Below are 12,428 nucleotides of genomic sequence, written 5' to 3'. Positions count from 1 at the left end.
CAAGAGAACGTTAAGTTACCTCCTAACGAAGTCTGCACGAATTTTATTCTCTCTGTATATAGAAAATTCAGCCAACTTTATATTCTCTCGTGAATAACCAACCGTACCTTCTGTATCTCACATCGTCCGCACTGACGCTAATTTTCACAGGCATTAATTGGAAGAATGCTCTTGTAATTAATAAATCTGTCTTTACGAGCATTTACACTGCTTTTGACTTCTCTGATTGAATCTCAAGTTTCTCGCTTGTTTACGGTTACTTTAATTGTCTAATTAACAAACTTTTGTTACCAGTCGACTCTCAGACGTTCCTCCGGTTACGTTCTCGTCCTAGTCGAAAGAGGCATAGTGCACTTTATCCACCGTGTATACAGTTACTCTGTGCGCATTATACAAGCAAATTGCATACGTATATCTGCTATATGGTATTAATAAGAATGACGGTGCCACCAGTTCTTTCTATAAATATTTTATCTTCCTCAACTGCATCCTGTTTTTAGTTTTAATACATCAAAGCGATCGAGGCATTTTCACCGTTCGTATTTGGCTTTGATGTCGTAGATTTTATTCACGTCTATCATTTTGTCCACGTACCATTATACTGCACTGGTATTTAATGCTCTTTCCTTTATACATAAGCAAGTGTGCGTACAACTATCGCATGGAACGCTAGCAAATCCTGATGCAAAGGGATGCTACGTGTATTGCTGTACCAGCAAACCAAATCCCAGAGAGCTCTTGTTTATGGACTGTTACAAAGGACACGATTCACGAGCTCTAGTTTATCATGCACTGATATCTCGAGTGTTAAATTGGAGAAATATTTTCTGTGAGGTTTATGACGTTTTAAATTTCTACAGTCAATAAGTCATCGTGTATACCAGGAATATTTTGAGACGTCGTCACTATGGTAGCTAATTATTTATCCTTTATACTTTTTGTTTTGGAATATTTTCAAATTAATTTTCTTAACCCTTGGGGATTTTATGGCAATACGATTTGACTTATTTTCTGATATTTATCAGGACTTATATTTTGGTGTTTGAGAAAATGTGTTTTATTGTTAATATCAATTGCATATGGTTTTTATGGTCTTTGGACTGTGGTGTTGTGCTATTACAGCTTCATCGATTATCCCATAATCAGGACCGAAAGCTTTCCTATGGTGGCTATAATATGATGTGGGGATTATGGTTATTATGGTTTATGCTGTTACGTAGACGTTAACAAGAGATGACGCACGGTTACGTTAATACACAAATCTTATTTTAATTAGTGAAAGAGGCTGTGGAGTATGGAATTATATCTAAGAAGTGTAGGTATAGTCTGTGTCATATGATAATTGCTATTTTTATAGATATAATACTTTAATACAGTATAAAGTTACAACATTCCTACGATCTTTGTTATCGGTTACGATTTTTTAAATCTTAACTTGTAATTAGTTTGGAAAAGCTCGATTTTGCATAATTTTGTATGTTCTTTTTTACAAGAAGGAATGCTGAACAAAAGAAGAAATGGAATTCATAGCGGCAGCTTTTTTTTATTTATTTTGCAATCCTAGTTGCTGGAAATAATCCGTTAAGCCCGATTGATTTTTCCATGGAATCCCAATGGCAACGTCAGACTGGACCCCAAATTACTTTTGGTTAATGGAAAGGATGAGTTATTTGAAAAATTTGCCTGTAGCGATATTACTTGCAAATGATATTTCCCTATTTGGAATTTTTTTCATAAAGTATGCTTACTTTTGTTTTAATTTTTTATCTAGTCTTTACTTACGTTTATGGTTACGTAGGCTATTTATAAATATATCTATAGACAGTCAGTCAGTGTAGTCAGTGTGTACCTTTATGATTATTTCATAGTAACCTCACATATAGGTATAAAATATACATTTTTTAAAATATAAAACATGTTTTTCTCGAACGACATTATTATTTTATTCTATTTTTAATATGGAAAAAATTATTCGGCATTATTGTATACTGTTTTTTGTTTCACTGTATAATACTCTACTCTTACCCTATGAGGTTGTCACCATTTTTTTCTGTTTTAGTCATCGATTTTTTTCTCGACTTTATTACTAGAAACGTCAAAGAAGTGTGATTTATAAATGGTGCATGCAGCAGCCCCAGTACGACCTACTGTCTTGATTAATTGACATATGTCCGAGGACGACTTTTTCTGAGATTATTTTTGGAGAGGTTGGTCCAGAGGAAACTCATCTTGGGATGCTGGATTTGGTAGAGGAGTCAAGAGAGATCCTATGTGTTCAATAAAGATATTACCGTTGGAAGGTAATTGAATTGGAATAAATTGTACACAGGGGTGAAGACGGTGATAGAAATTCCGACAGAGTATGAAAAAATAAATTGGATGGGGTATATATGGAATAAATAATAAATTTGTAAAACTTTGTAATATTAGAAATTCAAAGGGGGAAAAACGTGAGTAGCGTAGATACCTAATCGAGCTATAATATTTGACAGATTTCAAATTTGAAGTTAGAAATTTTAATGATTTTATCCCAAGGTCAATTTTCAGCGAGAGACAAGAGAACTTTCAGTCATGATTTGCTACCCTTTACTAACCTGAGAAATATAACCACGTACAGGGTAGGCCAAAGTTTTCATATGATTTAAGAGCGATCCGATCTGGATACCTTAATATTTCTCCGGCAGTGCCGTAGATATGGAATGCCAGGGATACTAACCCTACAAGACCTATAGGTGAGGGTTGGATGGGTAATATTTTCTTCTTCACCCCGCTCATAAGATTTATGCATCCTAGTCACGATTCTGCTGCTGAAGCCGTTTTCGAGCTCGTGAGAATTTCATCATTTTTGTATTTATTTCTTTCTGCCCCCTCTTGTTATTTATCCTGACAATAGAAAACAAAATGCAATTACAATATGCTGACAATCTTCTTTGTGATTTTGTAGAATTGTATGAAAATCAAATACGTATATGAAGTTTTTTATACTTTCTATCTAGGAACTAAATCTTCGCTAAAGTTTCTATTAAGTTCCTCTGACTATTCCTAGGGAACTTTTGTGTTAGCCAGTTGGTACATACTTCTACAGTAAAGTCAGGAAGCAACGTGGTCAAGCTGCACGTTCTATATTCCATCACATTGAAATTCCATCTTAAAGAAAGTTGAGTAGAGTAGAAAACTAAGTTTGTCAATTGTACCAACAAAAAAAAAAAGATTTAAAAAGTCCAAAGTTCTAGTTTGACAGTCCTATCAAACATTTACGTCAAAAGTGATCTCCCTTTCATCCATCCAAAATTTCAAAAGTGATAGGAGTAAACAAGACCTAGAAGTATCAGGAAAATTTACATGACTGCCTTTTGTCCATGCATGGAATTTAATTCAAAATAGCGACGGCACAGCCGAACAAGTTCTCAGCCACCGGACAACGAAGACCCACGACTGTTTCATTAAAATGAAAAATCATTCAGTTACTTGACTCCTAAATTCTCATCCTAGTTTCATTTTTTGTTCTATTCTTCTACCATCTTTTTTATCTTTCTCTCCTCTATTACTTCGATCGGTAACGCACGCTGCCTATGTATTTGGCTCTCGACTGAAAAGCCAATGCTCCAGTTGGAATCCACTAGAGGGAACGTATATCAACCTTAGCCAGGAGAATGACGTTTTATTCCATGCGATATCGTAGTCCTACGGGGTCTCATCTAGTGGAATTTCAATGGCCAGTTATATCCATACATATCTTTTATTTGATAAAATATACATTCTAGATTCAAACGTCATTCCGACCTACATATTACTAAACGCATACTCTATGGCGAAATAAATAATTTCTGTAGAAACTAATTATTTGTCAATGACCATGATAAATAAAATCAATGATATATAAATTTAATAAAAATATCAAAAGTCATAAGAGCAAGATCAATCATCTTAAAATGCACATCGTTTAGCCCATATATGTATATTTTAAGATCTTCCTAAGTTCCTAAGAATTTTTTTCTCAAGCAGGTTCCTCAAGAAGCGCTCGTTAAATTCTCACGGAATTCATCCCCTTTGGCAAATGGATGACAAAGGTGCTACAACGTTTAACCAACACGGAGGCAATTTTTTCCTTTTTGGCAGGAAAATTAAAAGAAAAACACACTCGAATCGTTCGTAAACCTTAAGGATCTTTCACGTAAATGAATACTTCGTTCTCTTTTCAAAATTTTTAGTCAACCTCGTCATTGAATCTACCAACTCGACCCTCATAGAAGGCTAGATCGTTATTCAATTTACGTCGTCGAAAGATAATCTAGTTTGCATGTGAGTTTATTTGATCAGAGAATTTTACGATCACAACCAGAATTTATTGCTGCAGCATCGGCCGTCTACATCCAGCTGGCTTTTACGGCCCTTTCTTCGCAAAAACCATCTACGCCTTCTACTGCGTGACTAGATCCGTGCATTACGTTGGTATCCAAATCCAGCGAGAAATTCAAATTTCCATATCCCAGTACCGACATGGTTCACTTGATCATTCGACGTAGAGTACAGTGCACCGAGTATCAATTCCGTTACGTGGAAACGAAGCGTAGCTCGTAATTCAAATTTCTCTGTCAAAGGGGTTAATTATCAGGAAATCGATATACATACATTGATAGGCATACCTAATTACAGTTACGTATCAAAGCAAAGTCTCTGTCCGTTAAAAATTTAACGTGCAATAAATTATACAAAAAGTATTATATATATATACACATACATACATGTATTTTATCAAAGACAAATTTCTGGTACACACAAGTTGTCTACATATAGTTATATATATACATTTATAATACATATGTTGCAACACATAAGCTTATGCGTAACGTGCACATCTATCACAAAGTGTATGGCGCCACGTGAGCATATTTGCATAATATTAACAGTAACGGATGGCCGTTTCCAGTCGGCTTGCATCTACACTATATATCTATATATATATATCTGTTCAATAATGGTATAGTATAGTATAGTATAGTATATATATATCATTCTTTTTAAGTGAACGGTGTGAGATACGCTGTGCTGAGAGCAATGCGGATACTTTTAAGTGCTATGTGCTATACGTTGAACTTAATTCGAAGCTTTGGTACGTTAGTATATGTATACGTACTTGTATCGTAGAGCGTGGAGCTTTCGGGTCTGGACGATGCCACTGGGATCGAAAGCTTCATTACAGGAACCTTCTATACCGACGTGATAAAGGAAGCCACGGTCAGTAGGAATTAGGAATGGTGCTTTATTTTCGACGATATCTTCTCACGTGGAAATAGAGCTTGCGAGGTCGGGCCGAACCAATTCGTTTGAGAATGAATGAGGAATCCTTTTTTTTCATCTCGTATTGGTCCCCGCGTGAGTAAAGGCTAACGCTAGAACTTACGTCTCGAAATCCGTTCGATGTTAACACAGTAAATTTATTTATCTAGGAATTCAAAATGGTGTTCGAGTGTATTATGCAAGCTCGAGAAGCTAAAGCACTTTGGATCTATCGTGACGGAGAAAACGTGAAAATTTTGAATGCACTTTGTACTCCACACTGTCCAGTCGTGCCGTGAGCTTTTCGTATGCGGAGTCCGCAAAGAAGCTTTTCAAGAAGATTTTTCGTACTTTTAAGTAAGCTTTATTCGTGAAACTTTTCCTGCATTTATGTACTATAAGACATGCCATATTTATATGTATATGAGGATTGCGCACCCTCTGTGAAAGTCACTGAGAGCTTGACGCACCCTTTGTGGATTTTGGGGACGAAATCACTAGGAGAACATTCGTAAAATCTCGAAGATTACGAGCTGCTTCGTAAAATCGATTTGTCGACTTGTAACACGAGACAGTGAAATAGTGGGAAGGGGGAGGGAGGGTGAAGATGGGGTTGAACCGCGTGGAAAGAGAGAGCGGGAAAATTTGAATGGATTTAGATCCCTTACCTAAGACGTGGAGAGCGAAGCTTTTTTGCGTTTATAAAAAAGTAGCAATTCTTCTTTATTTATTTTTTTCTTACAAATCTAGCCCTTGCGCGTCTGAAAAAGTCATTGTAAAAAGTGTACTCCAAATTGTATTGTCATACGTATGTGTATACGCATGTGCATTTATACTCCTTAAAGCTATTTCATTCTTTCTCTCAACTCTTGACTCTCAACTCAACGACTGAACTTTTCTGCTCGCTTGGTACCCGCAGTACCTTTGCACCAATAAAAATAACGGTTCAGTTCCGCAATATCAGACCAACTTCAGTTTGAACTTTGAGGGTGGTTCTCTCGACTCTCTGGTACGATATGCTTGCGGTCTACTCGCGGCAGTGCATCCTTAATTAAATAGATAGTGCAGAGGGATGCACACCACTTTGCATCAACATCGAATACGAAAACACGAATAGGTTGCCCTCGTTATTGCTTTACTTCCGGTTGAGCTATGGCGTGCCATCAGGAAGCGTACGCCTAATGACTTCCGTATATGAAAAAGGCCAATCACTGTTGGAAATGATTGTGGCCAGGAATAAATGCATTTCCGGGAATCGATTTCCACCCCTTCACGGTTGCGTATATAATTATTTCATGCGCCACTAGGCTTTATGGGGTCACATTGCTGCTACTTTATAGACACTTTCGGGACGACGATTGTCGCACTGTGACGAGTCTCAATTACCTCTAAGTTCTTGTAGATGGAAATAGGAAAAAAAAAAAAAAAACTTGGGGTACCTCAACACGAAAACAACATTCAAATAATGAAGTGTCAAGACTTTCTTGATGATCATGTTAGATATGGGTCTTACCCAGTATGTACAATATATATACATACGAATCACACGAAAGATTTTGGAACTTTGTATAATTAATGAAAATCCTTGTATAAATTGCTTGAAATAACTTCTATCGGAATATTTTACATTGTGCTAATAGCCTCCTAATATTCCCAATGCTTTTCTTTATATCCTTTACTCCTTTCAATATTTCTTTCACTCTTATTCTTCATCAACCCGATTAAACATCCATCGACCAGTCGCAGAATGTTTCCCAGCAGAACGTACATAAGCTCATACGAATTTCCTTCTGTTTCAGTTGTTCCTCGTGAGCCACGTAGTCTACGGTCAATATTAACAAATGATCACCAGCCCCAAGCAATGCCGCAGACTTCACCGAAGTTCGTGTGACTCGTATGCATGGCTTCCGGCAGATACGCAAACTTTGATTCTGAATGGTGAGTTAATTTCACAGAAAAAATCTAAATCATTCTTGAATAAGGTAACGTCAGCCCTTGAACATTAATAAAAAAAAAAAAATGTTCATCCCTTAATATTATTTTCTCACATCTTTTCGCCAACACATTTATTCCACGTATGTATGAGCTCTCATAATTTTTCTCGAGCACTTGTAAATACACCCCAAAGGCATTAACGCGTATTCTGGTAGTACAAGGGTGGTAAAACGTCACTAAAAATAAAGTTTTACCTGTCCGACCTAAAGGAGAATTAATTGGCGGGTAAATAAAAAATCTTAAAAGATCTCCATATTGCACCAGAGGCGTAGCACTTGAAAAAGTCATGCTCTAGAAAAAAAAAAGAAAAAAAGAAAAAAAACTAGAGATCGGTATGTCCTCGCGTGAGGATAAAATCGCACGAGGTTGTCGAGGACGTAAAACCTCAATTAAGGTCAGGATTAAATAGCATACACTAAATCACAAATCTTTTCGTTACGCCGCCGCATTCCCTGGCTAAAGTTTTCACTTGCGTCCTGCACGATCTGGGGCGTAGACCATTAAATTGCACGTTTACGTAAAAGAGCCTTTAGAAATTCATAACGAACGTCATCCGCACTGCGTGTCTCTGCCGTGCTCGGGAACGTCCAACGTTACCTAAGTGCTATGAATGCATCTCGTTATACGATTATCGACACATATTCATCCCTCGTTACATCGCAATGTCGACTTGCACTTCGATGATCCGAAACAATTCTTGAATCCCTAATCCAACTAACATGGCTGCCATCGGATGCAGCATCTACGGACGATTCGAAAATTTTACTACGATTTACAATAAATACATATTTTTTTCATGCAAATTTTTTTCCGTAAATCTGGCGCGAAGTGGATGATGAAAGATTAATTAATTACGGACGAGAAGAAGGCTGATTGAATTATCAAAATATGTAATGCAGTGCTTTAGGGTACGTCTATTAGCAAGAATGTTGCAACGCTGAACATAGATATACATATACACACAACATAACGTTACCCAGGATCGAGTAAATGCATTTATATCCCAGTTGCATTCGAACTCTGAAAATCGATAGCGAACCACGAGGTCATGCATGCCGAGTCGAAGCAACGAATCGTGTCGTTTAATTAGGACGCTCTTTTCCATTACGTGGCCCCCGTTCACTCCCCTCCTCGCCAATTCAATAACTCAATTATTTTGTATCCATCGAAAAATCAGTCGGGCACAACCATCGATTTAAAGTTCTACAAAATTTCGTCCCGTTAGCCTATCGCACGTGCTTTTACGTACGTAAAGCGTGCTTGTGTAGCTTTCAGGATACTTTTAACATTATCTGTATTATCTGGAGTACGTTGACCAAGGCGGGTGCACACTGGAGTACCTAGGATAGTTGGACCATAGCAAAGGGAGGAGTATGCCAGAGTACACAACGGAATACAGAAGCGTGCACAACCATAGGACAATGAGAACAATGCAATCAGTGGACGTAGCTTTAGGTACATCTCCCTTATTGTCGACTTCTGGATGCTGGATAGGATGCGCCGGTACGTATCAATGTACCGTAGGTGGATAGTACGTAGTACCGTATAAGCATATGGAATATAGATATATAGTATGTATACAAATACATAGATATACAGATTGGTCCATCCATTGCGTCCGTTCGTATAGCCAGTCGCGTCCCGTTCAGCATCCCAATTTAGTTACCGTCGAAGTCTGTTATCAGCTCGTCACGCGGGAACGGCGGAGGCGTCGGCGTCGGTAGTACGCTACGCGGATGATGCAGGTACCCTACTGGTATACTCGGAGTAATTGCACTTGAATCGAGTGGATAGCACCGATTTCATTAGAGCAACAGAATTAATGCGATGCGCCGATATTGTGACTTTATTGGAGATAAATTTCTTTTTGCATCTACCTGGACCTGGATGCTGTGCACGAGGATCGATGCAGGGTCAGAATCTTTATCTCCGATTCAATTCGAAGAATTTCCTGGGGAAGACGTATGGTTACTGTAAAGGGGTATGTATACCTTTTTATTAGGGGATGAGATTTTTTATCTTGGGATAAGCTGAAGGGAGATGAGTTGGATGCTGAACTTTTTTTTCATCTATAGAGATCGCTAAGTGTTTCATAATTGTTCCAGTGCTGATACCTTGCAGTACGGTAATAGTCTCCTTGGGTGACTCCAAGCAGAGACTATACGGTGGTCCAAACGAAGTTAATTCCAGGAGATCCTAATGACGGAACTCTGATGACCTCGCTAACGAAGTTTATTTCCCATAAAAAGGATGAAAATTATGAATTCTTGTAATTAAATGTTACGGATCTGTCATTTCACTCGCGTTAGAGTCACGGTCGTAGCGAAGTCCTTATTTGTGTACCAGTACGGGAGACAGTCTCAAAGGGAAGCTGGTACAGGCTGATTCCAGTACGGGAGAAAGAAACGCGTGTTTCCTGTCTCTTCTTAGTTAGTCACAGGGTTTCCTTTGTACGTGTCCCAAGCGCGCAGCACGATTAAATTCGTAACCGCCCACCATGTGGTGAGTACAGAAGGGACGTAGGAAGAGGATAGCTGTGGTACAATAGGGAAACTCATGCCCAGATAATAACGGCAGAATGCGTTTATACCTTCATACGTGTGAAAATATATTCTCTTGAAAAATTTGATTGAACCAGGGAAAAGAAAGGGGGAACGAAGTTAAATATTTTAATGACAAGAAATATGGCGACCTGGGTAATTTTTATTCAATCCGATCCTCGGGGAGGATGCTGGTGTAATAATGGATTCGGAAGTGATTTAACTATAGGCGGCTTTAAATCTTCAGGATAAACGGTGGGTTACGTCTCGACAATCGGCTCCAAGAATTATAGTTACTGCCGCAACGTGAATGAAAATCCAAACATGTAAGAGACGTGGCGGAAGAAGCCTGCGGGACTTTCTTGGACGATAAATCTTCCGTCTGACGGTCCTTTGCTTTAACGGTCATTCGTTACCGGCATCATTCGCTTAGAGAACCCGAGAGCGTTTTAGGTTCTAGAAACGATCCCGTCAGTGAAATGCTAATTCGCCAAGTAATGGGCAGGGGGTGGTAGCGGGAGAGAGGGGGGGTGAGAGCTTTATCGATTTTACCACCCTTTGTCGTTTACGTACCGAAGACGTAGATTACAGTCGTGGTCGACATTCGAGCACTGTCAGTATTTGCATACCTATAGCTCAACTGGTGCGCCTAACAAAGGAAAACGCTACTCCCGGTTGCATCGTCATGACTTTTGAAACTCGCCTTAACGTCGGATATATAGACCACGTATTTCAGTTGTTCGTTACATAACAATGTATTCCCTTAGAACTGTCTGGGCTCTGGTCTAAGAGTCCCTCGTCTTCCGGTTACTCGATGTAATTGCATTTAATGTTTAACTGTCCGAACTACGGGGAATTCGATTTACAGTTGGTTCCATAGTCTTGAGCATGTTCGGATGAGATTATAAGGCAGATGAGATTGTGAAGGATTCATTTTATTTTCTGTTGATACGAAATGCTTGGCTACACTAACCTGTCCTTTAGGAATTTTATATCTTAAGGGACAGTCCTGAGCTTTCAAATGATTTTTCAAGAGTAATTGGGCTATTAGTATTCAGTTGGAGTCTCGAGCTTTTCAGCTGATGAGATCCTGCGGGCTAGACGAGCTATTGTGGTACCTACTGAGCTACTGTAGCCCTAGGAGATACTGTACTCGCGGATGATCTTATTGGAACTAAAAAAAAGTTGCCTTGGGCTTGAGCGAAAAACTTTCACGTCTTTTTTTATTTTATTGTTGTACTTTTATTTTTTGGTTTTGCGTAAAATGTATTATTTTTTATGATATTTTATATATTTCTTATTTAGATTCTTGGTATTTGTAATTCGTGTTTTGATATCCGAGACTGGACAACCTTGTCGAGTAGCCTGTTAATATGGCGAACAAGCAAGTGCACAATTTATCTGATAAGAGGGGGTGGAAAGGACAAAAAAGCTCAGGGTTGGTCGCGTGACGGGGTTTGGTGTCAGGGTCGCTATACAGATATCATACGCAAACGAGCAGGTTCCTGGAAGTATTAACATAGAGGGTAAAATGTCAAAGTTGCACGTCAAAGTATCAAAAGATTTTTGGAGTGTTGTAAAATTTAATTTGGAGGCTAAGGGTAGGCTTTCGTGTAGAGTTATCCTTGGATAATAAAAAAGGGACCAGCGAGTGTTAGAGTTAAGAAGAAATGTTGTATCCGAGCTTTGGTCACCATAGGAAATTGGATTCATGTGCTTTCATATGGGACAATTTATTGTAACCCCAATTTTGTTTAATTACGAAAATATCTTACATTGTCGACCAATCAGGATATTAATCATTGTATCAGGTGGATTTTATTATGCGCCCCTTGTATAGAAATTTTCAAAATTCAACTATTCGCATGGCATCGTGGAGCTCGTGCTAATATGAATTATACGGTAATCATGCTCAGTGATCATTTCCAAGGGGATTAGTAGTTTTCGAAATATTTATTATTCCCGTTAGTGATTTTACGTTCTGGTACCAAATAACTAGGAGTCTTTTATTAATATACGTATGCTAAGTATACCGTATAGTACGAATGAATGAGGCCTACATGAAATTTGCATGATTTTATAATCCCATAGCGAAGGTTCATTTGGCGAACAAGAGATTTCGATTATGCAAGGTTTGAATAAGTACCATTGGTCATAATAATGATAACTGGCAGATCTGGTACACTCTGTATATTGGATTAGTACTAGGATAACGGTACCCTGAAGCCAAGGGCTTACGATCACGCCACTTCCATCAGTAGAAAAATATTCGAGTGATTGTGCGTTTTCATGAAAAACGTGCCACTTAAGTAATTTGACCAAAAGTATTTTTGGAATATTAAAAAAGCCCATGAACCCACTTTTTATATAAAATTCAACGTATACATTCGTATTGGCTTTTATTTAAAAAATTTTTTCAATTTCTTTTTCTAGTCTTCGTACTACATTTTTCTACCCGACAGACATTGATAAGGGCTATGATAAATTATTTTTGAAATCGTAAAAGTAAAATTGTCCTGGTGATGCTTGTAGGTGTATTGTTATAAAATTGAAGAATTTAGGATTCTGAGAAAAAAATAAATAAAAGAAAATCAATCACGTACCAAAGGTCTG

At 38.1% G+C, this 12,428-nt stretch overlaps 1 protein-coding gene across 2 annotated transcripts in view; it reads left to right on the top strand.

Moving 5' to 3' along the window:
• The window catches only part of LOC107263155 (octopamine receptor beta-2R), a 101,811-nt gene that overhangs the window by 26,428 nt on the left and 62,955 nt on the right, over positions 1-12,428 (top strand). Inside the window, exon 2 of one of the 2 annotated variants that reach the window (XM_015730068.2) lies at positions 7,080-7,218. The gene's annotated coding sequence lies outside the window, so the exon portion shown is untranslated. Of the gene's footprint in view, positions 1-7,079; positions 7,219-9,155; positions 9,257-12,428 lie in introns of those variants that run through there. The other variant, XM_025080456.1, reaches the window with a different exon arrangement.

Source organism: Cephus cinctus, unplaced genomic scaffold, assembly GCF_000341935.2.
Source record: "Cephus cinctus unplaced genomic scaffold, Ccin1 Ccin1_scaffold0132, whole genome shotgun sequence".
NCBI classification, from domain to species: domain Eukaryota; kingdom Metazoa; phylum Arthropoda; class Insecta; order Hymenoptera; family Cephidae; genus Cephus; species Cephus cinctus.
This window is presented reverse-complemented; position numbering and strand designations above follow the sequence as displayed.